Consider the following 26,821-nt stretch of genomic DNA (forward strand, 5'->3'; position numbering starts at 1 on the left):
TCAATCAGTGGAACAACAAACTTCTCCCTCTCTGTTTTTCTCTCTCTCTCTCTCTCTCTCTGAATCTGTCTTCCCCCTTCCTCTTTCCCTAAAATCAATTGATAAATCAAAAATTTAAAAATAAAATAAATAAATGACGAAATCACACAAAAATCTAGTGAAAACATTCTCATAGACAGTATCACGCTGTTATTGGGAATAGGACGCCACGAGACAGGAAGAGAGGGCTCAGCACTGATGGTCCCCCCCGTGCCGGGCTCCAGGCATCCTGTTCTCACACACCCAGCATCCGTCCCCTGCCCTCAGGCACAAGCGGCAGCTCCCAGCGTCCTAGGAAGGTGGTGCTCTGGAGGGTAAGAGGCAGGCGAGCTGAAGTCTTCAGGACTAAGGATGCTCTCTGCTAGACAAGTCCTCCAAACGTAGGCGTGAAAAAACTGTATCACACGGCCACTTTTCAGAAGGGGAGCCAACAAAAGATGAATCTGACGGCCTCTCTGGTGAGGAAAACACCACTAACATGTTCCTATTAAAATAATATTGCTTCAACAAAATAATAGTAATAAGATTGCTTCAACAAGAGAAGCTCGTCTGGCACGGTCTAAACAGAAAGGCAGCTCTTAACTCTCCAAAACTCTTCAGGTCAGTATTTCCAAGTCCAGCCACGAAGGCGTTGGAGAGTTTTGCTACCTCACAGATAACATGACTCATGTCTTTGCTGGCAAGAAGCGGCATCCTTTCTCTCCTGCCAAAGGGCAACCCGGTGTTTCCTTTTTCATAAACGTTCCCTGTGGGGGACCCTTCTCATCACTCTGAACTCACGGGAGTTCGTCCGCACGGCGGATCTGAGCAGGTGCCCTCCTCCGCGTCTCCTCATTCCTGCATCCTCTCTATAACCGCCAACATGGTGGATACTTTGTAATCTGAATGCCTTCAGTTACTGACCTCTTGGGATATAAAACTGAGACTCCTGGACATAGAAGTGAAGTGGTTCCCAGGGGGTGGGGGGTGAAGACAAAGGGGAAGAGAATGAAGAGGACAGGTAGACAGTGGCGGAAAATGATCTACTGTTGGGTGACAGGCACACAACACAGTCAACAGTTCCAAAAAAATAAAACATAAAACACAACTGCCGACCTCTTGACCCTCTGGTTTCCCCCATTGGATTTTAGCTCCGTGGAGGCCAGGCAGGAGCCAGTCTCCTTGCTCAGGGGCACACTCAGCGCCTGCCTGAGGGACAGCAGCGGACCCAGCCCGGGCCGACTGAATGGAGGAGTGGAGCAAAGCATGGGCAGACAAGCTCATGGCTCAGGGCTGAGGGTGGCCAAAGCGGAAACAGTAAAGATGAAAACTGATGACACGTGGAAACGAGCACACCTACAGGAAGAATTCACGTAGCACAAACTAAAAGCAGTTCCACACGGCGCCTTGTGAGCGCAGGAGAGGTCTGGGTCCTCGCTTCCCGGAGCCAAGCACGGCTGCACGAGCGAACGCTCAGTCGGACGGACAGGAGGACGGAATTCTCTAGATTTGGATCACAGTGAAGAGAACTCCAGCTGGGGGGGGGTCTTCTCTCACGCCCCCTGATACATTTGTATGTGCTTTCGCCAAAGGTTAGTGGAAAACTAATGAAGAGAAAGCCTAGAAATAAATTATGATGCCTTCTACACTCCGGCACCCCAAACTCTTTTTTTAGAGCAGTTTAAAAGACATCGCATTGGCTCATGATGTGTCTGCCGGATATTATCTGTGGGTGTGTCTGAAATAGTAAAAACGGTAGAGCTGAGATCGTTCAGCTCAGCCCTGGTTCCGTATTCACACAAACGCACGGAGATGATTGTCCTCTTTCCTGTTTCATCCAGGCTTTTGGGACGTCTCGTGTGAGGGACTGCAAAACCGTATTCCCAAAATTTCAGTTCCATACAACTCCACCTTAGACCAGTGGTCCCCAACCCCAGGGCCGCGGGCCGGTACCGGTCCGTGGGCCATTTGGTACCGGTCCACAGAGAAAGAATAAATAACTTACATTATTTCTGTTTTACTTATATTTAAGTCTGAACGATGTTTTATTTTTTTAAAAATGACCAGATTCCCTCTGTTACATCCGTCTAAGACTCACTCTTGACGCTTGTCTCGATCACGTGATACATTTATCCGTCCCACCCTAAAGGCCAGTCGGTGAAAATATTTTCTGACATTAAATCGGTCCGTGGCCCAAAAAAGGTTGGGGACCACTGCCTCAGACCATTTGCTGTAGAGAATTTTCAGTGAGTCGGTATTTCCGTGCACATTCTGGAGATTCTCCCGACAGGGGTAAAAGCCAGCCACCTGTGGGTCTCCACGTGCAGAGAGAGGGTGGGAATCCTGGGTGTCCGTAGCTCGTGGAAGGATAAAGTAAGTCACAGTCACGGAACCCAGAGGGAGCCCTCCGAGTTGAAAATCCTAAAACTGGATGAGTGGAAGATGTCTTCGAGGTCAGGTAGCCCCTCAGTTGTCTAATAGATCACCATGGGAATGGTCATTCACTGGAGGCAAAGACACTGCTGAAAATCAGGAGTCCCTGGTGTCGGTGAGAGGCTTTTCCGTTCTTGTAACAAATGCCACGGCGGACACGGCTATAGGTGGACGTCTGAACCCTGGAGAGTCTGACCACTGTCTTTTATGGTCCTGCAGCCACTGAAGATTTCCTGCAAGTAACCCCCAGGGGCCAGAAGGAAAGAGCATGGCTTGTGGCTGGAACACTTGAGAAAATCCCCTAAAATCTTCACCATCTTTCGCTAAGCCACACAAAATGAACATCAAACCTAAACAGGTAGAGCAGGCGGGAAGCAAACGCAGCTTCGATGTAATTCTACAGCACTCTCCTCCCTGTTTCTCCAACCTCAGCCAGAGCCCGGAACCTTCCTTCCCGACGTCCCTGGAGGGGCCCTGGCACTGAGGAAAATCCCAGGTACGAAGCTAGGGGAAGAACCTCTCGATTTTCAGACAAGACTCAGCCCATTTCCTGAAGAGCCATTATTCGGAAAGGGCGCCAGACCACGGAATAACAACCCTCCTTCAGAGAAGCTATGCCTTGACGTTGTTTTATCTGTCCAAAACGTTAGTCTCCCCTGTCCCTCAGGGGTGACCCTTCTAACACGTGTGTCCCTCAGGGGTGACCCTTCTAACACGCGTGTCCCTCAGGGGTGACCCTTCTGACATGCATGTCCCTCAGGGGTGACCCTTCTAACACGCGTGTCCCTCAGGAGTGAGGGGATCGGAAAGTAGAGTTTCACAGGACAGAAGACACATCTTCCTGAGAATGATTCCAAGTCCTGCCGAGATGGTCATCCACCTCACTCCCCAACACCCCATCTCTTGTTCCTCCGAGAGGGAGCCCCAGTGTCTCAGTCACAGGCGGCGAGCCTGGTGTCACGGCTGTGACCTGGGCTCCGTCGTGGGCGGCTGGGCCTCAAGATGCTGCCATTCGTCCTGCTATGGTCAGTCTTTCCAGACATTCCGGGAGGACCGAGGGACCACAGGGAGCAGGAAGAGCAGCGCCTTCCTTCAGAGTTTACACCCAAGAGGGAGACTGACCGGTGTGAGGAGGGGTCGCGAGAGCCACCAGGGACGCAGACTTCCAAGCTGACCGTCCCCTAGATGCGTCCTCTCAGGTCTTCTGCTCTGTGCCCGATGTTTCGATGAGATACTATTGTTTCTTCTTTTTCCAATGTTATAGACACATGGGACTATTGAACACCTGACATAAACCTAGTGTGACTGAAAGACTGAATTTTAAATCTTATTCCATTTTAATGGATTGATAATGGACATTCAATTTGTTTGGGGAAACTTTGGAAAGGTATGTATAAAAGAAAGTGCATATATATTCACGATGGCTCTTTCAATTTGATTAATTCTAAACATACATAATAGATCAAGTGTTTCCAATGAAAATGTAAAACTGAAGCAAAACGCCCTGTGAGTGTAAAACACACACCTGGCTTTCTGACAAATTCTTTAACAAAAAAAGAATACAAAAGACATCATTATTGAATATCTGTTCAAGTGACAATATTTTGGACACACTGGGGTAAATAAAATAAATTATTAAAATTAGTCACATTTCTTTTCATTTGTTTTTGTAAACTAGCTACGCATTTTTTTTTTTTCGTATTTTTCCGAAGCTGGAAACGGGGATAGACAGTCAGACAGACTCCCACATGCACCCCACCGGGATCCACCCGGCACGCCCACCAGGGGGCGACGCTCTGCCCACCAGGGGGCGACGCTCTGCCCCTCCGGGGCGTTGCTCCGTTGCGACCAGAGCCACTCTAGCGCCTGAGGCAGAGGCCAAGGAGCCATCCCCAGCGCCCGGGCCATCTTTGCTCCAATGGAGCCTCGGCTGCGGGAGGGGAAGAGAGAGACAGAGAGGAAGGAGACGGGGAGGGGTGGAGAAGCAAATGGGCACTTCTCCTGTGTGCCCTGGCTGGGAATCGAACCGGGACTTCTGCACGCCAGGCTGACGCTCCACCACTGAGCCAACCGGCCAGGGCCTAGCTACGCATTTTAAACTACACACATGGCTTTTGTTACATTTCTGTTGGCCAGGGCTTCTTCGGGTATCTCACACAGAATTATTTATTCTCTGAGATGACATAGGTCAGTTCCCTTGCATAAGGATGCAGAAGGAGGCGGAGCATGAACTAGGATGACTGGCAGAAAAACACAGAGCGGTGCTGGAATAGTGGGAAAAAAAAAAGAGAGAGACATTGAAAAGAGCACGTCTTCTTGGTAGTTCTGTAAGAAGAAGATGCTACATTCTTACAGCATTTTTGAAAAACATCTCGTGTCTATAAAAATTCTACTTCGACGGTTTAATTGACAAATGCATCTTCCTTGCCTAACAGCAATAAGAATTGATGCAAATATATACGATAAATACTTTCATTTGATTGTCTGACCTGTACAAAGAAAGAGACAATGATAAAATCATTTCAAGGTAATTTCATCTTAGGAAAAGGCGGAAAGTTTGTGCTCACTGTTTCTCAGAGGACTGATAATGAAACTCACTAGATTCACGACTTCTGGTCACACCTAGACGACAGTTAGTGTGTGATGAGTCCTGGACCGTCTGAGGCAGAAGGTGGAAAGACTCATTTGTTGCCTTTGTCTGTGTCTTGTTGGGCCGATGAGCTCTGCCTTCTGTCAGAGCAGAGCCAGCAGGGAAGGTGAGGTGACTTGAGTGTCCGCTTGGTCTCTGAATGCTTGGGTCACTACAGCCATGTCAGTCTGTGAATTCCTCATCTTCCTTAGTCCCCACTGGTCTCACTTAGGACCCTGGGGTGGGGCCACGTAAGTGCTCGGGAGAAGATGCAGACACGCCCAGGGCTTTCCCCACTATGTTTGGTAACATGTGTTTAAATTTGTTAACATTGTTTCCCTGTTCTGATTTTCACCAATTGAAGATGATTTCTAGACTGTCTCAAATGTCTCTAATACAGGCACTCGTCAATGTCATCTTGTTTGACCTTTCTCCCATGGTTCATGGATGCTGTCTCCAAGTTTTTATTCCATCTCCAGTGATAAGACAAAGCCTGGAGATACCTAGCTCACCCAGTCCATTGAATCCCTGCTTTTCTGGGGAATTATTCATGAAGAACAACAAAGGTGATTATAAGAAATTCAAATAAAGGGGGCGAGATCAAGGAAGGTAGAGATGTGAATTCCAAGATCTCGTCTATTCCAGGAGGTAAGTGGAATATAAAAAACACTTGCATCCTGAGCAGGCAGTGGTACAGTGGATAGAGTGTCGGACTTGGACACAGAGGACCAAGTTCAAAACCCCGAGGTCGCTGGCTTGAGTGTGGGCTCATCTGGCTTGCATGTGGGGTCACTGGCTGAGTACAGAGTGTCTGGCTTGATTATGGGTTCATAGACATGACCCATGGTCACTAGCCTGAGCCCAAAAGTCCCTGGCTTGAGCAAGGGATCACTTGCTCTGCTGTAGCCCCACCTCCCATTCAAGGCACATATGAGAAAGCAATCAATGAACAACTAAGGAGCTACAACAAAGAATGGATACTTCTCATCTCTCTCCCTTCCTGTCTGTCGATCCCTATCTGTCCCTCTCTCTGACTCTCTCTCTGTCTCTGCCAAAACAAAAAACAAAAAAACAAAACAACAACAACAAAAACACCTGAAGACCCCTGACCAGGTGGTGGTGCAGTGGATAGAGCGTCGGACTGGGATGCGGAGGACCTGGGTTCGAGACCCCGAGGTCGCCAGCTCGAGCATGGGCTCATCTGGTTTGAGCAAAAGCTCACCAGCTTGGACCCAAGGTCGCTGGCTCGAGCAAGGGGTTACTCAGTCTGCTGAAGGCCTGCGGTCAAGGCACATATGAGAAAGCAATCAATGAACAACTAAGGTGTCGCAATGAAAAACTAATAATTGATGCTTCTCATCTCTCTCCGTTCCTGTCTGTCTGTTCCTATCTATTCCTCTCTCTGACTCTCTGTCACTGTAAAAAAAAAAAATTAAATTAAATTTAAAAATGCAGTGGTACTTATAAAAAAACAAACAAACAAAACACCTGGGGACCACTGTCATACCTACCACTGATATAAACATGTTACGCAAACAAGAATATATATTGTATTTTCACATAAGACACACACTCACAGAGGGAAACAATGTGTCTTCTCAGAAGAGTTCTAAGGAAAAGGCAGAGCACCAGGAATGGCAGGACCGACCTTTGCAGGGCTGGGATGGACAATTAACTTCAGTTCAAGGAGTCGTGTAAACACCCCAGTGGGGGGTGCTGTGTTTCATCAGGTCTCTGTGAGATGTATTAATGGCTGATGGTTTTTGTAACATTAGCTCTGTGAGAGTGAGCAGGAGACAGTATATTAAACAGAAAGATGATTTGAAAAGCTAATGAGGGTATAAAGAACTCTCTACCTTGAACAAGTTGGAGCCACACACTAGTGATTCTCCAAGTATGGTCTCGGGCTCCCTGGGGAGCTCCTGAAAGAATTTCAAAGTGTGTGAAGTGAAAACTGTGATCAAAACACCCGGTGAAGGTGTTATTTGCCCCGTCTTTTATCTCTCAGGAGTGTACAGTGGAGTCTTCCAAAAGCTCCAGGACGCACCACACGACAACACATTGCTGCAGAAGAGGGACTGAGGATCGAAGTATCTTTCATTAAACGAAGGCACGAGGACGTTGGCCCAAATGTAAATCATAGCACACCCCCTTCACTAAGCTGTTCCGTTGTGAAAAGAGAGCTACTTTGCTTATAAAATATGTTTACATCTAAAAACATGTTTGAACATCCACCTCCAGCGGCGTGGTTACTACTCTCCATAAGTAAACACACAGCTCAGCGTGCTCACTCTGTGTGTCTGGCCTGGCGCAGAGAAGGTCCCTAAGCAAAGGGCTCTTTGGGGCGGGGCTGCCAGGTTTTGCAAAAACAAAACCAAAGAGGAAAATCCAGCAGGATGTCCAGTTCCATTCGAAGTCTGAACCAACAACACGTTGTTCTGAGTGTGAGCGTGTCCCACGGAATATTTAGCAGCTCTAATTTAAGAGCCTGACACGTGGTTGACAGGGTAAAATATTCCCGCTGCCCCGGGTCTGGGACTGGCGGCCACAGGAACGACGCAGGTGCAGACGGTAAACCCCGTCAGGACCCGCGGGCAGGTTCTTTGTGGAGGGCAGGGTGGCCGCTGCTCTCTTCCTGTGCGCCCTTCTCTGCCTCTGCCTGCGTCTGCCAGGTACAAACGGACAGAGAGCTGACAGTTCCCTCTACGTCAGCACCCTGCACCCTACTGCCTGTCCCCAAACCTGGGAGGTCAGCTCCGTCAGCACCCCGCACCCTACTGCCTGTCCCCAAACCTGGGAGGTCAGCTCCGTCCGTCCCACCGCACGGGGACTGTGGCTAAACCAAGGACACAACGCCCAAGACCCAACAGACAGAGAATGAGACCAGGAGCTCTGGGCTCACGAGCGGGGCAGAGTCCTGCTGCCTCGCCCTCTCTGCTCCTCTCGGGGTGGGGGGGGGACTGACGTCGGCTCGGTGAGGCACCTTCATTTTCTTACTGTTACCTACTGAACCGACTCAAACCAGTGGGCCAAACCTGGCAGAGTTCTCACAATTGGGAGAGAGAAGAGTGCAGCCGGAGTGCGTGGGAAGGTCCAGGGGCGCTGTGTCCACGACATGATGCACAGTCACCCAGTCATTGGCCATGTCCCGGCTGGCCACGCGGATCGGGGCCTCCTTCTAGGTGGAAGGACAATCCATTAACTAATACAACCTTGCCTGACCTGTGGTGGCGCAGTGGGATAAAGCGTTGACCTGGAAGTGCTGAGGTCGCTGGTTCAAAACCCTGGACTTGCCGGGTCAAGTCACATATGGGAGTTGATGCTTCCACCTTCTCCCCCCCTTCTCTCTCTCTCTGTCTCTCTAAAAAAACTAAATAAAGTTAAAAAAATTTAAAAAATTCTTGGCCTGACCTGTGTTGGGCGCAGTGGATAAAGCGTCGACCTGGAAATGCTGAGGTCGCCGGTTCGAAACCCTGGGCTTGCCTGGTCAAGGCACATATGGGAATTGATGCTTCCAGCTCCTCCCCCCTTCTCTCTCTCTCTGTCTCTCTCTCCTCTCTCTCCTTCTCTGTCTCTCTCTCTCCCTCTCTCTGTCCTCTCTAAAAATGAATAAATAAAATAAAATAAAATAATAACTAATACAACCACCACCACTATCCCCCGAGACGTGCTGGTTGGTTGGAATGGACTCTGGTCACTCCCTCAGGAGTTATAAGTCAGAACTGGTGACTTCGCCTTTACACGAAGGAGCACAGGGTCCTGGAGAAAGAAGATTGTGTCGTGTTCACCCCTCTCTCCATGGCTCCTCCGTGTCCTTCAGCCGCTCCGAGTATCTGCGGGCTGTGTTTTCCTTGTCCACACGAGAAGGCTGCCTCCTACAGCCCAGATGGGAACAGGGACATAAAAAACGGAAGGGGCTTCTGTCCAAGGTAACCCTCTACGTCCACGTCAGACGTGCTTCACCTCACGTCACACCAACACGGAGGCAGTCTGGTCCTTGTCCCCGTGAGACACTCCCGAGCTGACATGTTGGCCTGCCATTGCCCACATCCTGTTCCGTGTTTTGTTCTCCAAGTTTGGGTTCTAGAGCCACTGACGTTCCCATAGAACCCTCGCCTTCTACCACCCACGTCTTCCGCAGGCGGGACGTTGGTCACAGCTGATGGGTCTGCAGTGACGTGTCATCGGCACCCAGAGTCCACAGTGCGCATGACGGTTCCCTGTTTGTGTGGGGTCTACAGCTATGGACAGAGCGGTGACATGTGTCCATCATTCCTGCATCACACGGAAGAGTTTCACTGCCCTAACTTCCTCCATCTCCACCTGTTGTTAGGTCCACTCTTTGTCAGAGAAGAATGTCTGTGAGTCTATGAGATGGCAGACGACCTACAGCGTGCTCTCCCGCAGGAAGTCACAGAGTCCCTGCTCTTACACGGAGGACTGGACTCACTTCTAACGCAACAGGTTTCATCTGTTTACCCGGGCTTTGGGGACTCAATGACTCTCGGATGACTTCAGGCTGTACCGGAGAATTCCCCGGGTTCCCCGTGGCCTGACAGCGGCTCTGGGTGCGACTGTCCACTCTGCCTGGGTCAGCGCTCCTGTCCGACATCCCACACGTCTTACTGAGCTACACTCCCACCCCGTAAGATTCTCCCTCTCCCGTGTATCGCCGTGTGCCCTCTGCACACGCACTGAGCGTTAGAACCATCATCACAGCCTCTCTACAGAAATGTCCGTCTTCCCAAAACAAAATCCTGCCCACACCAGCAGTCACTCTGCATTCTTCCTCCTCCCCCCGGCCTGGTGACCACCGATCTACTTCCTGTCCCCACAGATTCGCCAGTCCAGGCTTGGTCCTGCCGCACCAGCTGAGCTCCACAAACACGTGGAGGCATTTTGGGACTGGCTTCCATCACTCAGCTGAACATCTGTCTTCGAGGCGTATCATGTGGCAGCCGGCCTTGGTACCTCGCTCATTTTCTCCCATGTTAAACAGTGAAAGAGTTCGGTAGTGCCTCCAGCCAGCCGGGCTTTGCAGGGGACCGTGGCTTGTCCCAGGACCCCATGCTCAGGAGGGCAGGTTGTCACGATCCGAAAGCAAGCGTCATCAGGAGCCTGGAGTTAATTCCTTTGGGGGGGGGGAACAGTTGTCTTGGTCCCGGAGCTTGGAGAAGCCGACGTGTGGGTCACCTCTCTGGTTATCCTCAGATGCCAACAGCGGAATCTGACATCCCCCGGCGGGAAGTCCGCACCAAAAGACCATCGTCCGAGGAGAAGGCAGTATTCCTGGACTTGTTTCGCGGTTCACCTAAAATGAGTAGCACGTCGGGGCAGGGGCGGGGCAGGGGCGGGGCAGGCTGACAGGTGGTTGTCCCACGGAAGCTAAGATGATGTCACCGCGAGTCCACGGCAGGCTCAGTACATGAACCCCGGACGCATCTACAGATCAGTCCCCGGTGAGACACTCGAGGACCATCACCTGAGCGGCAGCAGGACACTGGGCCTGACAGAATTACACCGTGTCTCTTCCGGATTCCGATACTAAGTATATGCAATGCCTCTTAATGATGCGGTCTTAGAAGGTGCCAGTCTGAACGCACGAACTATGTTGATGAAGGTACCAAACTCCCACCACAGAGATGCTTAAATGTAAGGCTCTATAAAGACATGATTTAATAGATAGATGGATGGATGGATAGATGGATAGGTGGTTGGATAGAGGATGGATCAACAGATACATATTATTATAACCTATATAATGAGCTTAATCTATCATTAAATGAACTCAAAATGGCATTGGTTGGGACATCTGTGCTGAAATCACAGAAAGTGTAGGACTCACCAGAAACACCTACGACTTCAGAAAGAAGGGTATCTGGTTGGGTCACCACCTAGGACAGCCAGGTGAGGCGGTCCTCCTGGTTTATGCAAATTTCCTCTTGGTTTCTGCCCTCTGGCTTCCTTTGGAGCAATCAGTCTTCACTCAAGCCTCTGCTTTGCGGGGATGGTTTATCCGTTGACACTTACTTGTTTTTGTATTTTTCTGAAGTGAGCAGGGAGGCAGAGAGACAGACTCCCGCATGCGCCCGACCGGGATCCACCTGGCACGCCCCCCAGGGGACGATGCTCTGCCCATCTGGGGCATCGCTCTGTTGCAACCAGAGCCACTCTAGCGCCAGAGGCGGAGGCCATAGAGCCATCCTCAGTGCCCGGGCCAACTTTGCTCCAATGGAGCCTCGGCTACGGGAGGGGAAGAGAGAGACAGAGAGGAAGGAGAGGGGGAGGGGTGGAGAAGCAGATGGGTGCTTCTCCTGTGTGCCCTGATCGGAAATCAAACCCGGGACTTCCACACGCCAGGCCGACGCTCTACCATTGAGCCAACCGGCCAGGGCCTGACACTCACTTGTTTTTAATTACTGGCCTTTCTCTCCTGTTGGCATACAGACCACTTATTTCTTTCTTTCTTTTTTGTTTTTGTTTTTCCCTTACAGAAATAGGAGAAAAGATATAACTTTAAAATCTCATTTTTCTATAAAGGTCAACTTCACAAAGTAAACGACACAGTAAAATAGATGGAAAGACACATAAAGACATGCTCGAAACACCATCGTTTATTTAAACAATGACATCTTATTCCTCACAGGTTACTTTATAATTGTTATAAAGGCTAATGACTATATACTTATATGCTGAAAAATGAAGCTTGCCTTAATGATTTGTATATCTGTAGGTGTACTGAAAATCAATCAGGAAATGGGGGAAAAAAGAGATAATTCTCTAAAACCCCTAAGGTGTATTGCTTCTAATGCACATAAGATAAGTATCTCATAGACCCATCAGAAGTCAGCAAGGACTCATTCATTCGGTTATCCTGAAAAACAGTATGTACAGACAAGGAAACATTTTCATTTCTATTTATTCTTTAAATGAGAGTGTAATGTTGGTGTCTATTTCTTTTTGTTTTCTTCTTTTATTTTTTGATCATTTTTATTTTTCAACCACAGTTGATGTACACAGTATAACAAGAGCTCCAGGTGCACCCCCCAGCGACTGGATAACTTATTAAAGGAGCATTCCGATAGATCCGGCACCCCTCTGACCCCACGCACGGGCACTGTCACTGCTGTCCTCAGAACCAGTCTGTTCCCTGGGATCTCCAGAGATTACCTAGAGAGGTCATTTGCTTATTTGCATGTTCATTCGCTTGGTTTTAGTATAACCATAAACTTGTTTTGGGGCATAGAAGATGGGTTTCAAGCCTCCATCACTGTCCTTCATATACTCAGAGCTCCGCAAGTGTCCCCTAAGTGAGCCCAGAGTCACCCACGACAGCTGTGCTTTGTGAAGTGACAATATATCCCTGGGTCATCCTGCTCGTTTTTTGCCAAAGCCCAGGTGTGAGGCCAGTAGTTCTGGTCATTGTGGCCATGCACATGCAGGTTCCCATTAGATTCAGACAGATGTCAAAGAAACATTGGAGCCAAAAAACGGTGGGCCATTCCTTTATTCAAGTCCTGCACCGGCCGACGAGCAAACACACAGGGAAAAACACTTCCCCCTTCATTCACTCAGGCTCCCAAAGCCACTGACACATTCTCCGGTTCCACAACCAGGAGCACCTTCTCCGGTTCCTCCCAGAATCAAAGGCCCCACCAGTCTCCGCGGAGCTCGCAAAGCCTCTCCCCTCTGGTTCCCCATCTGCACCCCTTCTTCTTCCTTGCCAACCTGGCTTCTCCCTCATCCCTCTGCATTCTCTCCACTCTCATTCTGCAAACACGGCTCCCTTTCTCCTCCTTCTCTTTTCAAAACTTTCTGGCACAAAAACCTCTCCTCCAGCAAACATTAACAAAACAATGGCCATTCCCTGGCAGGAAGGTAATTTGCAATCTCACAGACCACATATACCTGGTGCTGCCCAGCCCCCAGTGAAAACTATAAGTGAGCAAACATAAAAATCCTATTTTACAAACTTATTTGACCAACACCTGGATTCAGCCATTTTCAGAGGAGCCAGGAGCCGTGGTCTCCTCGTGTAGAATAAGGCACTTAGACACAATGGTCACGGTCATCAGGGCTGTGAACGAGAGGACATTTCTAGAACTTCTCTATGGAGCCATAAAATACATTACTTCTTCAAGGAAGTGCATCATGAGTTCACATTTACAACTACAGTTTAGGCTTAACAAGTTTCTCTTAATTTTTATAATATTCTGTCCTTCTCTCTCCTCTCCCTTGCTCTGGACACTTATAGTAAAAAGCAAGAAACTTCTATTTTAACAACGTTAATGTAATTTGTTTTCTCTCTCTGTGTGTGTGTGTATATATGTATATATATGTATATATATACATACACACACACACACACACACACACACACGAATACCAAAGCAGAAATTATTAACAATATTTCAAAAAGAGTTGAAAATTTCTTGAAGGTCTTTTTATTTGGGAGAAATGTGCCCCACTGAGCAGCAAACCTAATTGTGGTATTTACAGCTCACTTCACAAATTCCTTCCTGTAACTTTAAGTCCCAACAGCAACAAATAAGGAGGATTCTTTGTTTTATTTGGCTTGCAAATTTCAGGGGTGCTTTTGCATTTCAATTTGGCATGCTGGTGTTTCATGATTATGTAAAGTAATTCATGCCATTCTACATAAATCAACAAAGCATGCTATGTTAAGACAAATCTAGCTTCCATCCATTCCCACATGTAATATTTATTTCTGTTGTTGCTGATTTATCCTTTCAATTTCATATTTTACTGAATAGAGGTATAGATATAGGAATAGGTAGGTACAGGTATAGATATGTAACCGGGAATACATATGCTATATCATTGATTTATTGACCTTCATCTGACGAGCCATAAAATACACCTAAACAAGAATGTACTAACAAAGTAAGCTTATAAAAGAATCTCTGTAAAATGTTAATTCCAGTGTGTTACTCTTGTGCCCTGGATTCAGTATTCCCAGGTGAGTGATCCCTGTTCTGTATGCTGCATCCGATCACAGGTGTATGGTCAACCCTGTGCTTTCACCTCCGGCCAAGTTCTCGTTACAGGGGAGAGGCCCGATCCCCTCCGGCTGATGCACATCTACGGTTAACATCCGAGCAAGAAGAACAAGCACAAGCCAGCTGGAGCTGCACCTTGGGCTCCCCCCCCCACTCCAGTCCTCACTCCCACCAACGCTGAGGCCTACAGTTCTGATTCTTGCTCCAGACCAAGAGCACCACCTGACTGTGGAATCTGTGGGCACTCCTTTCATGACAGGAAAACCCTAGTGGATAAGTTAGTTGCTAGCTTCGGTTCCTGTAACAGCCAGTGGAATAGACTCCGACCTTCTGATACGCCAGCTCCGGAACGCACGTGGCCTGCAATCTGCTGTCTGAACACAACGAGCTAGCTCAAACACACGCAGGCCCCCTCAGCAAAGAATTCTCAACTCCTCCCTTTTGATTCCTGCAAAGCCAGTATCCACGGCCACCATCACAGCCACCTGGCCCATGCAGGTTCGCATTAGATTCGGACAGACGGTAATGAAACAACGGAGCCAAGAAATGGTGGGCCATCATCTTTAATCCTAGCTTGCACCCGGCGGGCAAGTAAAAACACGCACTGGGCTCCAAAACCCACTCATTCAGTGCTCACAAAGCTACTGACTTGATCCAAGTTTCCTAGAATCAAAGGTTTCTAGCTCACCAGACTTATTCACCTCTGTTCCCCATCTCCTTCCTTCTCCCTGCACAAACTCTGCACAAACTGGCTTCTCACTCAGCACTCCGCCATCTTGGCTGCTTCTCCTGATCTCCACGTGGCCTCTCTCTGCTCTCCTCTCTGCTCTCTCCTCTAAATGCTAGGAACCGAGAGAGAGCAAGTTCCCGGTCTGCCCTACTTTATGGTGTAGAAATCAAAACCTTTAAGCCAATATATAAACAAGGAAGTCCCTGATACAAAGTCACTTATCTGAGGCATAATGCAGATTCCTCATGAGATTGCACCACCCTACATCAAAAAGGGTGGGACAGGCTTAGTCCTAAACCAAGCCCCAGGCTACAAGGATCCTGCCTGCCCACAGCCCGCCCCCAACACACATTAATATCACCTGGGTGATGGGCTTCCATGTGGGCAGCGCCATCTTTAACAAAGTGAGCATAATATATTTTATCTGCCCAACAATTCCTTTGTTCTAGTTTTGTTGAGCCCCCCTCCTTATTTCTTCTTATAAAAACCCCTGCCTGCACCAGAAGAGGTAGATTAATTTTCTGGGGACAGGAGTCCCCCCATCTTCTCAGGGGGCCGGCACTTGCCCCTGTCCTAGGATTCTAGATTGTTCATCCCCTGCAGGTCATTTTTCCAGCTTCAGGAATGGGTATAGACATAGACCTAGGTATAGATATAGAACTAGGTAGAGCTGTAGATATAGACCTAGGTAGAGGTACAGATATAGACCTAGGTATAGATATAGGGTTAGGTAGAGCTGTAGATATAGACGTAGGTATAGATATAGGGATAGGTAGAGGTATAGACATAGAACTAGGTAGAGGTACAGATATAGACCTAGGTATAGATATAGGGATAGGTAGAGGTATAGACATAGAACTAGGTAGAGGTACAGATATAGACCTAGGTATAGATATAGACCTAGGTATAGATATAGGGATAGGTAGAGGTATAGATATAGACCTAGGTATAGATATAGGGATAGGTAGAGGTATAGATATAGACCTAGGTATAGATATAGGGGTAGGTAGAGCTGTAGATATAGACCTAGGTATAGATATAGGGGTAGGTAGAGGTATAGACATAGAACTAGGTAGAGGTACAGATATAGACCTAGGTATAGATATAGACGTAGGGATAGATATAGGGATAGGTAGAGGTATAGATATAGAACTAGGTATAGATATAGGGATAGGTAGAGCTGTAGATATAGATCTAGGTATAGATATAGGGATAGGTAGAGCTGTAGATATAGACCTAGTTATAGTTATAAGAATAGGTATAGGTAACATAGATACCCCCTAACCCTCCCCTCCATATGTGATTTCATCCCATATACAGTATTCCCATCTGTCCTGTTTACTTAAAACGTCTTGAATATTTGGATAGGGTAGAACTATTTCACATTTCTTTGCAGTAGCCAAGTACTGTGCAAAGCAGTCCTTTAGTAACCAAGAGTACAGCCACAATGATGTCCTATAAAAAGAAAGTTTGCTTTACTATAAAAAAGTAGCCCTTTGGCCTTGGCCGGTTGGCTCAGTGGTAGAGCGTCGGCCTTGTGAGCAGGAGTCCCGGGTTTGATTCCTGGCCAGGGCACACAGGAGAAGCGCCCATCTGCTTCTCCACCCCTCCCCTTCTCCTTCTTCTCTGTCTCTCTCTTCCCCTCCCGCAGCCGAGGCTCCATTGGAGCAAAGATAGCCCGGGCGCTGAGGATGGCTCTGTGGCCTCTGCCTCAGGCGCTAGAATGGCTCTGGTTGCAACAGAGCATCGCCCCCTGGTGGGCAGAGCATCGCCCCTGGTGGGCGTGCCGGGTGGACCCGTGTCGGGCGCATCGGGAGTCTGTCTGACTGCCTCCCCATTTCCAACTTCAGAAAAATACAAAAACAAAACAAAACAAAACAAAAGTAGCCCTTTCACCGTATGTCATTATGGGTGGACTCTAGGCTATTGGCTTTGCAGGTGGACACTGAGAATATGGTCAGGTTATTGACTAGTTTGTTTATATTTTTCTATCATAAATAGGACTGGAATCGACAGTCGTGAGGATAGATCACTTCTATTTCCACCAGTATAAATTTTTTTTTTTTTTTTTAAATTTTTTATTTTATTCATTTTAGAGAGGAGAGAGAAAGGGAGCGAGAGAGACAGAGAGGGAGAGAGAGAGGAGAGAGAGACAGAGAGAGAAGGTGGGGAGGAGCTGGAAGCATCAACTCCCATATGTGCCTTGACCAGGCAAGCCCAGGGTTTCGAACCGGCAACCTCAGCATTTCCAGGTCGACGCTTTATCCACTGCGCCACCACAGGTCAGACTCCACCAGTATAAATTTTGGTTTGAATTCCCAAAAGTTGGCTGTGTCAGAGAATCAGAACTGTGTAATTTTAGGGGGTGTTGCCAAATGTCCTCTCCTGAGAGGTGTTAGCATTTATCATTCTCAACAACAATGTCTGAGAGGGCTGGTTTTTCTAGAATCTCACCCATAGAGCATGTTGTCAAATTATCTATTTTTGCCAATCAGGTAAATGAGAGATGACATGTCAATTTTAATTTGCATTTCTCCCTATATACCATACAAATTTTGATAAGTTCTTTAAATACCAGTAGTGAATTATTTAGGCCAGACTAGGCAAGGAAAGACAGTTCAATAAAAATTTTTTTAAAAATTCGACATTTTTATTTGTGCATTTATTCTTAGGTATCATTTGTTATACTTTGGGTCCTGTTGTACAGTACTTTTTAAAAATAAAATGTCATTATTTAAGCATTATAAATCAAAGAAAAATGTAATTTATTGAAAAATATTTTATTTAGAGGCAACTTAACATGATTGCAAATGTACTCATGAAGAATAAAGTAACCTATACAGTACCTTGTGCATAACTTACAAACACTGTTGTCGAAATGGCCAAATAAGGGTTTAAAAAAATATTATGTTAAAAATCTCTGCCCTCTTTCTGAAGGACAATGTGATTTTTTTCAGTTTTTCTGTTTTGGTATTACTACACTTGTTGCGACCGTCATCACTAATGACAGTCGCATCATTTAATGTGTGTGAATATATGCACATTCCAGAACTCCTGTATGTGAATGCAGAGAAGTTTTTAATCTACTCCAATGATAAAAAGAAAGTCCATTTTGGGGGTTCTGCTGAAGCTGTTCTGGAATCATTAGCCCACTCTCGCTCATGAGCGCCTCAAGTTAGATACCAGCTGGCCTTCCTTCCCTCCTTCCTTGAGGGTTCAGTCAGCTTAGGCTTAGTCAAAAAAACAGTGGTCAGCCTGACCTGTGGGGGTGCAGTGGATAAAGCGTCGGCCTGGAATGCTGAGGTCGCTGGTTTGAGACCTGGGTTTACCTGGTCAAGGCACATGTGGGAGTTGATGCTTCCTGCTCCTCCCCCCTTGTGTCTCCCTTCTCTCTCTCTCTTTCTCTCAAATGAGTAAATAAAATCTTTAAAAAAAAAAAACTATTAAAAAAATAGTGGTCATTAGACAAAGCAACAGAAAATCTGGAAAGAAGAGGTGTGTGGGTTTGAATCTATGGACTTGGGGGGAGAGTGAGGTCAGTGCTCCCGGTCAAGGGGTCAAGGCTGCGTCTACCCAACAGAGTGGTGTGTGGTCCCAGCCCGCCGAGCTCGCCCTGACTGGTGTGCCACGCAGGATTCAGAATGCTTGCTTTCTCCTTGGGTTTGCTCTTTGAGAGACTTGCCTGAGGTCCACTCAACAGGCCCCTTTGGCGTTCACAGCTGTCCTCAGAGCCAGACACCCAGCCTAGTCCTGCTGCTGCTGCTGCTGCTACTTTATCCATTTGAGTATAAATACAACGGCCAATCACCTCCTATGTCCAGTAACGCCGAGAAAGAGTTTCGCTATGCTATCAATGAATCTTGTATAGAAAATGACCAAGAGCCTGGTATGTGGTCACTCCATGAAGGTCAGCTGATGGCTCTGGTGTCTCCTTTAGAGATGGCTCCATTCATTTGGTCCTTCCCTTAATTATTTAATCCCTGGATTGGCCCAGTGCTTTATACTTCTCTGCCCTCCTGTCCTCCTGTTCTGAATTCAACTTGACCCTGCTGCTGCCACAATGCACACATCACAGCCTTCCTGGGTGGTCGCTGGTGGTCTCTGCTGGTCTACAATAAAGACGGGGCCATCGCACCCCCAACCTGACGCCAGTCCCTGGTCAGGCATTCAACACACAGCCTATCGATTAATCGTCCTAGTAGTTCAGTGGCTATTTTCACCCATAAGGCGGCGATGACTCAGAGAAGTGACTGACTTCGGGTTAATTAGCTAGTAACGATTTTCTCATGCATATATCTCAGTGAGCAGAGTTCTTCTTTACTTGTCAATGATATTTGGATCCAAAAATTCATATTGAATATAGAAAGCTTTACTTAACCAAATATTTTTTTTTTTAGATTTCATTTATTTATTTTAGAGAGAGAGAGAGAAGAGGGGAGAAGCAGGAAGCATCGACTCCCATATGTGCCTTGACCAGGCAAGCCCAGGGTCTTGAACCAGTGGCCTCAGTGTTCCAGGTCGACACTTTATCCACTGTGCCACCACAGTTCAGGAACTTAACCAAATATTATTAGCACTTTATGACCAGTGTTTAGGTACCAGAAAAATATTCAGCTGTTTTTTTCTTTTAATAAATGTAATTTAGGCCCTGGCCGGTTGGCTCGGTGGTAAAGCGTCGGCCTGGTGTGCAGGAGTTCCGGGTCCGATTCCCGGCCAGGGCACAGGAGAAGCGCCCATCCTGCTTCTCCACCCCTCCCCCTTTCCTTCCTCTCTGTCTCTCTCTTCCCCTCCAGCAGCCAAGGTTCCATTGGAGCAAAGTTGGCCCGGGCGATGAGGATGGCTCTGTGGCCTCTGCCTCAGGCACTAGAATGGCTCTGGTTGCAACAGAGTGATGCCCCAGATGGGCAGAGCATCGCCCCCTGGTGGGCGTGCTGGGTGGATCCTGGTCGAGCACATGCGGGAGTCTGTCTGACTGCCTCCCCATTTCCAACTTCAGAAAAATACAAAAAAAGAAAAATAAAAAATGTAATATAATGATGTGTAGCTGAGTGTACTCTTTGAAAAGCTGCTAGCCGTGGCTTTTCTGTGACTAAGCATGCCGTCCGAATTGTTTTGCCAGGGTTTACACTGGAGGTTTTCCAGCAGCTGATGTTACAAAGTGTTAAATGTTGCATTAAGCTGTCACCTGTAATATTTCCAGAAGGTGGTACACCTATGTGAGATATAAAATATTTCGTGAGACATTTTTAGACTAAATGGACTCCCCAATCTCTCTTGCTGAGCCCAGGGACTGGCAGCGATGTCCTTAGAGCGTCCCTATAGAAAAGTCACTTCATTTATAACCAATTACATTTTCAATCAGCCTCCAAAAACTCATCGTCAAAATTCTGCAAATTCACCCCACAACTTCTCTACCAATGAAATTTCAAGATTAATATCCTTGTAGAAAGAGTAAACAGGATAGTTAGCAAACATCATTTTCTAACACGATACTGGCTTATTGAGTTCAAGGCTCTTAAGAAAGGTGAGTTGATACATCCTAAGTGTAGAGTAACTATAAATGATTAAATCACAGAGGCTGTTGCTTATTAAGACAGCTATAGGAAAAAATTACCTTCCCTCTTTCTCTGAATTATGGAGATATGGGGGGGGGGGTGCTATCCTTAGTCATGTAATCAAAAATATTTTGGGATGTTTTTGGTCTGGCTTGTTTTCATTACAGGTGTGAGGTTATACTTATCAAAACGGAAGGGGTGCCCTTCTAAAAGAGAATGGGAAACATTTTTTCTCGCTCTCTCTCAGGGTCCACTCCGGCCTCAGGACACAGGCTACGGAGAGAGTCCGGGCAGGTTGCCGAAAGCTCAGAGCCCACACTTCCAAGCTACGCATCTTGGGTCCGTGTCCTCGTGATGGACAGCTAGGACTCTTCAATGATGTCATGTTCTCTAACGAGGACCGCTCAATCTCCTTCCCCGGAAAACCCAGCTCATCCACCATCTGGGTCACCCTCGAATTCTCAGCTTTATCTCTTCACGACCTCTCTCCAGCCAAATGAGGCTACTAATTCTCTACTCTTTGGAAATGTTCTCTTGGTCTTTGTTATAATATATACATATATATATAATATATATTATATATTATATATTATACATATATATATTATATATATATATAATGTATTTCTTGCTTGTAGACTATAGTATCCTGTTTATTCAGAATTCACACATTCAGATCTTACCCTTCATTAAAACCCAACTAAAATAGTAGTACAGGGGTCCCCAAACTTTTTACACAGGGGGCCAGTTCACTGTCCCTCAGACTGTTGGAGGGCTGGACTATAAAAAAAACTATGAACAAATCCCTATGCATACTGCACATATCTTATTTTAAAGTAAAAAAAAAAAAAAAAAAGGAACAAATACAATATTTAAAATAAAGAACAAGTAAATTTAAATCAACAAACTGACCAATATTTCAATGGGAACAATGGACCTGCTTTTGGCTAATGAGATGGTCAATGTGCTCCTCTCACTGACCACCAATGAAAGAGGTACCCCTTCCGGAAGTGTGGTGGGGGCTGGATAAATGGCCTCAGGGGGCTGCATGTGGCCCGCAGGCCGTAGTTTGGGGACCCCTGCAGTAGTACATCCTCTTAAAGTCACCATCCCCAACAAGAAGAGTTGTTCCCTGTGCCCTGAAATAATGTGTGTTGTAAAAAACTGCACAGCTCCCGCAACCCCCCAAACTGCCGAGCTCCTAAAGTGTTATTCTTCTCTTATGGTAAAAAAAATGATAAGATGAACGTCTTACTGTTGTCTGTGAAACTCTGTGTTATGTACGGGCTGCATTCTGACCCCTAAATTCACACGGGGAAGCCTAAACTTCCAGGACCTCAGATGATGACTGATTTTGGGACCAGGCCTTTGAAGAGGTGAGTGAGTGTAAACAAAGCCCGTTAGAGGGCCCTGATGCAATCCGATTGTTTTCTGGTTTTTTGTTTTGTTGAGCGAGAGGAGAGATAGAGAAGCAGACTCCCGCATGCACACCCCCCCCCACTGGGATCCGCCCAGCAAACCCATCTGAGGCCGATGCTCAAATCAACTGCGCTGTTTTTAGTCCCTGAGGCTGATGCGCTTGGACCAACCAGGCACTGGTTGCAGAAGGGGAAGAGGGAGAGAATGGGGAGAGGGAGGGAGAGAGAAGCAGACGGCCACTTCTCCTGTGGGCCCCCCGACCGGTGACGGAACCCAGGACGGACGCACGCCGGCTGACGCTCTATCCACTGAGCCAACTGGCCAGGACCTCCTTGGTATTTTTATAAGAAGATAAAATTTGGACACATCAAGAGACAGAGATCTGCTTGCCCAGGGAAAGAACACACACAGACACAGCAACATGGCGGCCGTCCCTACGCCAGAGAGAGACCCCGGGTGCCACTTAACCTGCCAGCACCTCCCCTCGGAGTCCTCCTCTCCAGCACAGGGAAGAACAAACTGCTAATTGTTAAGCCACCCGTTCTGAGCGGATTTCTCACGGCAGCCCTTACATGCTAATAATACACTCCGCAGCTCTGAGCCCAATGATAAGAAAGGAATGCGTATGAATTCAAACGTTGGGAGCTCTTCTTTCAGATACCGCCTCTTGTCTGTATCCTATGTTTTGCTAGATGGCCTTTATCCAAAGCTTGGGCAGTAACCTCCTTGACGGTGTGACAGTTCAGTGGTTCCAAACACTTCGGCAAATAAATGAAGCTCTTCGCCGGCCCCGGCAGCGTGGAGTGACGGCATGCTCTGTTCCCAGACAGAAAGTGATTTTTCATTCAGGAATCTTCTCGGTCTCAGTGTTTAAGAAATAAAATGCTGACACCGAACAGAGGCCATATATATATATATATATATATATATATATATATATATATATATATATTCCCTGCATTACTATAAGTGCCGTTCTGTACAAAAGACTGGTAAACCAATTTTTCTCTCAAAGATATTCATCTGGGAGGATGAACAAAACAGACTGGAAAGGCTCATGCTTTTCAAGAATTACCGTCTGCACCGGGCACGAGCTCCGTGAATACAGTCACTGTGTCGGTGGCTGAGATGGGAGGCGCCTCACCTCCATTTAGGGACAAGGAGTTTGAAAGGAGGTCAGAGCCTGTCCAGGCAGCAGCGCAGTGGACAGAGCATCGAACTGGGACACGGAGGACCCAGGTTCAAAACCCTGAGGTAGCCGGCTTGAGCGTGGGATCGTAGACATGGCCCCATGGTTGCTGGCTTAAAGCCCAAGGTCGCTGGCTTGAGCAAGGGGTCACTCACTCTGCTGTAGCCCTCCCCCACCCTAGTCAAGGCACATATGAGAAAGCAATCAATGAACAACTAAGGAGCCACAATGAAGAACTGATGCTTCTCATCTCTCTCCCTTCCTGTCTGTCTGTCCCTATCTGTCCCTCGCTCTGTCTCTTTGTTTGTTTCACTCACTAAAAAACAAAAAAAAAGAAAAAGAAATAAAAACAAAGAATAAAAGGAAATAAGAAAGGAAGTCATTGACTTTGAACTTCAGCTCCTCTTGTCAGACAACGAAACAGGTTCTACCGATAGAGTCAGGATGACCCCTGGACCACAGGGGTCTCAACCCTAACTGCACGGGGCAGAAACAGAAATAGCTGCTTTTAATTAAAGATAGCCAGTGTTATAATAAATATGAGCACGAGGCTCTAGAGGTTCCGAGAGAGGAAGTGAATAACCATGGCAGGGGGTCAGAAGAGGCTTCTCCGGGTGGGTCCCTGAGCGATTCCGAGTCCGAGGCACCGGTGACCACACCCATGCCCGGGTGTGAGTGCTGTGCGTTTACATCGTCCACTCCGCCTGCCCAGCGAGGGACGTAGGATGCTGATTCCCGCTTACAGATGCGGAAACAGAGGCGCACGGAGGTCGGGACCTGCCCAGAAGCAGAGACACAGGTCGCTGTACACTCTTCTGCCTCCCATACTGGGGGGCTCTCATCCAAGAGAAGCAGATACAGTTCCGGCATCAGGTGACACCCTTCGCTCAGGAAAGGCATTGGGGAATCTGAGCCCCGGAAAGCTCAAACCCTCTAAATGCTTTATATGACGTAATACTTTCTATAAGCTGGGTTATGATAAAGGCTAAGAACACTTCTGTGCTACCAAATATACAGATATGACTACCTGGAGAGCTGGGAATCGTGTGAATGGATTTTTCAGCCATCAGAACGATCCTGCACTGGTGCCGGGGCTCGATTTCAGGACCTGACGACGTGTGTCCGACCGTGAATGGATTTTTCAGCCATCAGAATGATCCCGCACTGGTGCCCACGCTCGATTTCGTGACGTGACGATGTGTGTCTGACCGCTCATCTCGGGGCGGTCAGCTCCCTGCTAGGCCTCTCCCCGGGGTGTGATTCAGAACCCATCCGGGACCCGGTCACATTCTCAGCCCCTTCTCCTGGAGTGACACAATGTCCCTGACATCACCTTGCATGTCACTGTTATAACAGCGACAGTTGGTAGGCCCCTACGGTCGCGGGCTCTTGAACGTAAGTTGCCGTTCTCACTTACCTCTTGTGCGCGTCCTGCCTGCTCCCCTGCACTGCCTAGTGGGCCTTCCCGGGGCCACGGGGCCACCTGTGATAAGAAATCACTTTCCTGCCACTCGGTGTGACCAGTGTCAGCACAGTTCTCAATAAATCCTGGCAAAACTGCATAGCTTCCGATAGAGAGGGATGGGGACGCTGGAACTGTTCTCACACTCTGTCCACTTCCGTGAGAGGAATGGTGGCCTGGGAGGGAGGGAGGGACGGAGGGTGGCGTGGGTGGGGGGAGCTGCCAGGAGCCGTCCTGTGTCACGACCCGGAACACGCGTGGTCGCAGAGCAGGAAACCCGCGCCAGAAGGGGGCAGTGGGCATGGCACGCTCTGGGTTCCCACCGACAGAAATAAACGCATCCTCCTGGACAATGACCTCCCCAGTTTGTGCAGAGACACGACACAGAACTCTAATCCTGACCACCTTTAACCGTCAATCCTTCCCCAACTGTGTGTCGGAACAGAAATATACCACAACACCCTGGTGGAAAAGAGATTCACCTTCAAAGTCTTTTTTTTTTCTTTTAACCACATATATTTTTGTCTATTACACTTGACATATAGTATTATGTTAGTTTTAGGTATACAATCCAGCGATTAGACATTCTATAACGTACGAAAGGATCATCCAGATAAATCTCACGCCCACCTGACACCATGCACAGTTATTACAGTATCATTGCCTGCATTCCCTGCGTGCACCTCACATCCCTGTGACTTGCCTGTCACTACCCAGCTGTAGTACTTCTAACTCCTTTCTCTCAGATACTTTCCTGGGAAAGGTCAGGCTAAACCAAGTCAAGTAGAGCCATTGACATAGCCATGTCAGTTGTCTTTCTCCAAAAGAAAAGAAGTAGTTCTATATTTAAAAAAAAAATGTTTTCTTTAAATGTTTTTCCTTCCAGAAGGATAACCGTTAAAAATATCTCACGATGTGGTGGACAATGAGATAGAAGATGCCCCACGGTGTTAACGAGACAGAGCATAAAAGGAGAGGTTGAATGGATTGCCAAATCACCTCTTCGAAGTCGCTCTTGCAGAATTCATTCTTGCAGAATTCTTGGAGAACGGTATGTCCGCAACTACAGTGAGAATGGATAGTGTCACTCTGGTCCAGCATGGTATGTACATCACTGGTGCTATTTTCCAATGAAACTTTGTCACTCGGCTCAAAGGTGAGATGGCAAGGTTAAATAAGTCATTACGTAGCAACAGTATCTTACACAACAGAGGACCATCAGAACCTATGAAATAAGTCATTATGTAGCAACAGTATCTTACACAACAGAGGACCATCGGAACCTATGAAATAAGTCATTACATAGCAACAGAATCTTACACAACAGAAGATCATTGGAACCTATTAGAAATAAGCAAGCAACTCCTTCCATCAGAAATGATTCAATGGACATTCATAAGAAAAATAAAACACAAGGCACATTTTTGGCAGCTATAAATATTTTCTAAATATTTCAGAAACATACCATGATCAGAGCACTAAATAGGAAACTAGAAAAGTCAAGGCCATGAATATTTCAAAAAGCCCAACACAGGTAATAGCATGTTCACGCATTACCTAGTGTGTCACTGCTGCCCCTGAGTCTTCTGGTTGTAATCACAGTATTCTTACAGTTCATAACCCCCTTTTATTTCCTTGCAATTTGACCAAAAAGAAATATTGTCTTCAATTTTTGTGGATATATAGTACATTGCAATCAACTGGCAGTATTTAAAATTGGCTTAGAGATTTCGTAGCGTAAGAGCAGAAAAAACACAGATGTCAATCCTTGAGAAATACAGTTACACAAATTTTTATTTAGTAATTAAAGAAGACACCTACATTGTACAAGATGTATTCACATATCCTTGGTCTACTTTAGACCAGGATGTATTATCATATACTCTTTCATTTTATTCGTGGGTGTGGGCTTAAGTTACAGAGTAAATCCACTTTTCAAGACAGTGTATCGAAGGCTGTTCATAGAGACTCCGGACTTGAACCAGGCTGCCAGTAACACATTCGTGTTTCACTGCTCCCAAAAGTAGGCAAATTCAATTACAGAAGTAGCAAGGAATCGGAACTATCCCATGGGTCTTTAAGTTTCTGCTTTTAAATTCAGAGAAAAAAATTTTTTAAAGTTGAAAATGATAATCGGCTGTCAAATAATTACAAGCATATGTGTAATGCTGTTACTCAATGTTTACCCATCATACACACGTGTATACAACTGCATACACACACTTAAACTCTATGTGGAAACGTGTGTGTAATATGTTCACCAAATTATGTTGTGAGGAGAGAGCATGGCCCGGGTGATAAAGCCAAGTAGCCTTTCGCTTCAATCTTCTCTGCAGTGACAGCCATTCGATCCCGGACACTTGAGT

At 47.0% G+C, this 26,821-nt stretch overlaps 1 protein-coding gene and 1 non-coding gene across 2 annotated transcripts in view; one reads left to right on the plus strand and one right to left on the minus strand.

Moving 5' to 3' along the window:
- The window catches only part of CSMD1 (CUB and Sushi multiple domains 1), a 1,658,614-nt gene that overhangs the window by 1,223,796 nt on the left and 407,997 nt on the right, over window positions 1-26,821 (minus strand). The window lies entirely within an intron of this gene.
- Window positions 16,330-16,405, plus strand: TRNAT-UGU (transfer RNA threonine (anticodon UGU)). Its single transcript has one exon. It is a non-coding gene; the product is annotated as a tRNA-Thr (tRNA).

The sequence above is a fragment of the Saccopteryx bilineata genome, chromosome 6 (genome assembly GCF_036850765.1).
Source record: "Saccopteryx bilineata isolate mSacBil1 chromosome 6, mSacBil1_pri_phased_curated, whole genome shotgun sequence".
Taxonomy (NCBI): domain Eukaryota; kingdom Metazoa; phylum Chordata; class Mammalia; order Chiroptera; family Emballonuridae; genus Saccopteryx; species Saccopteryx bilineata.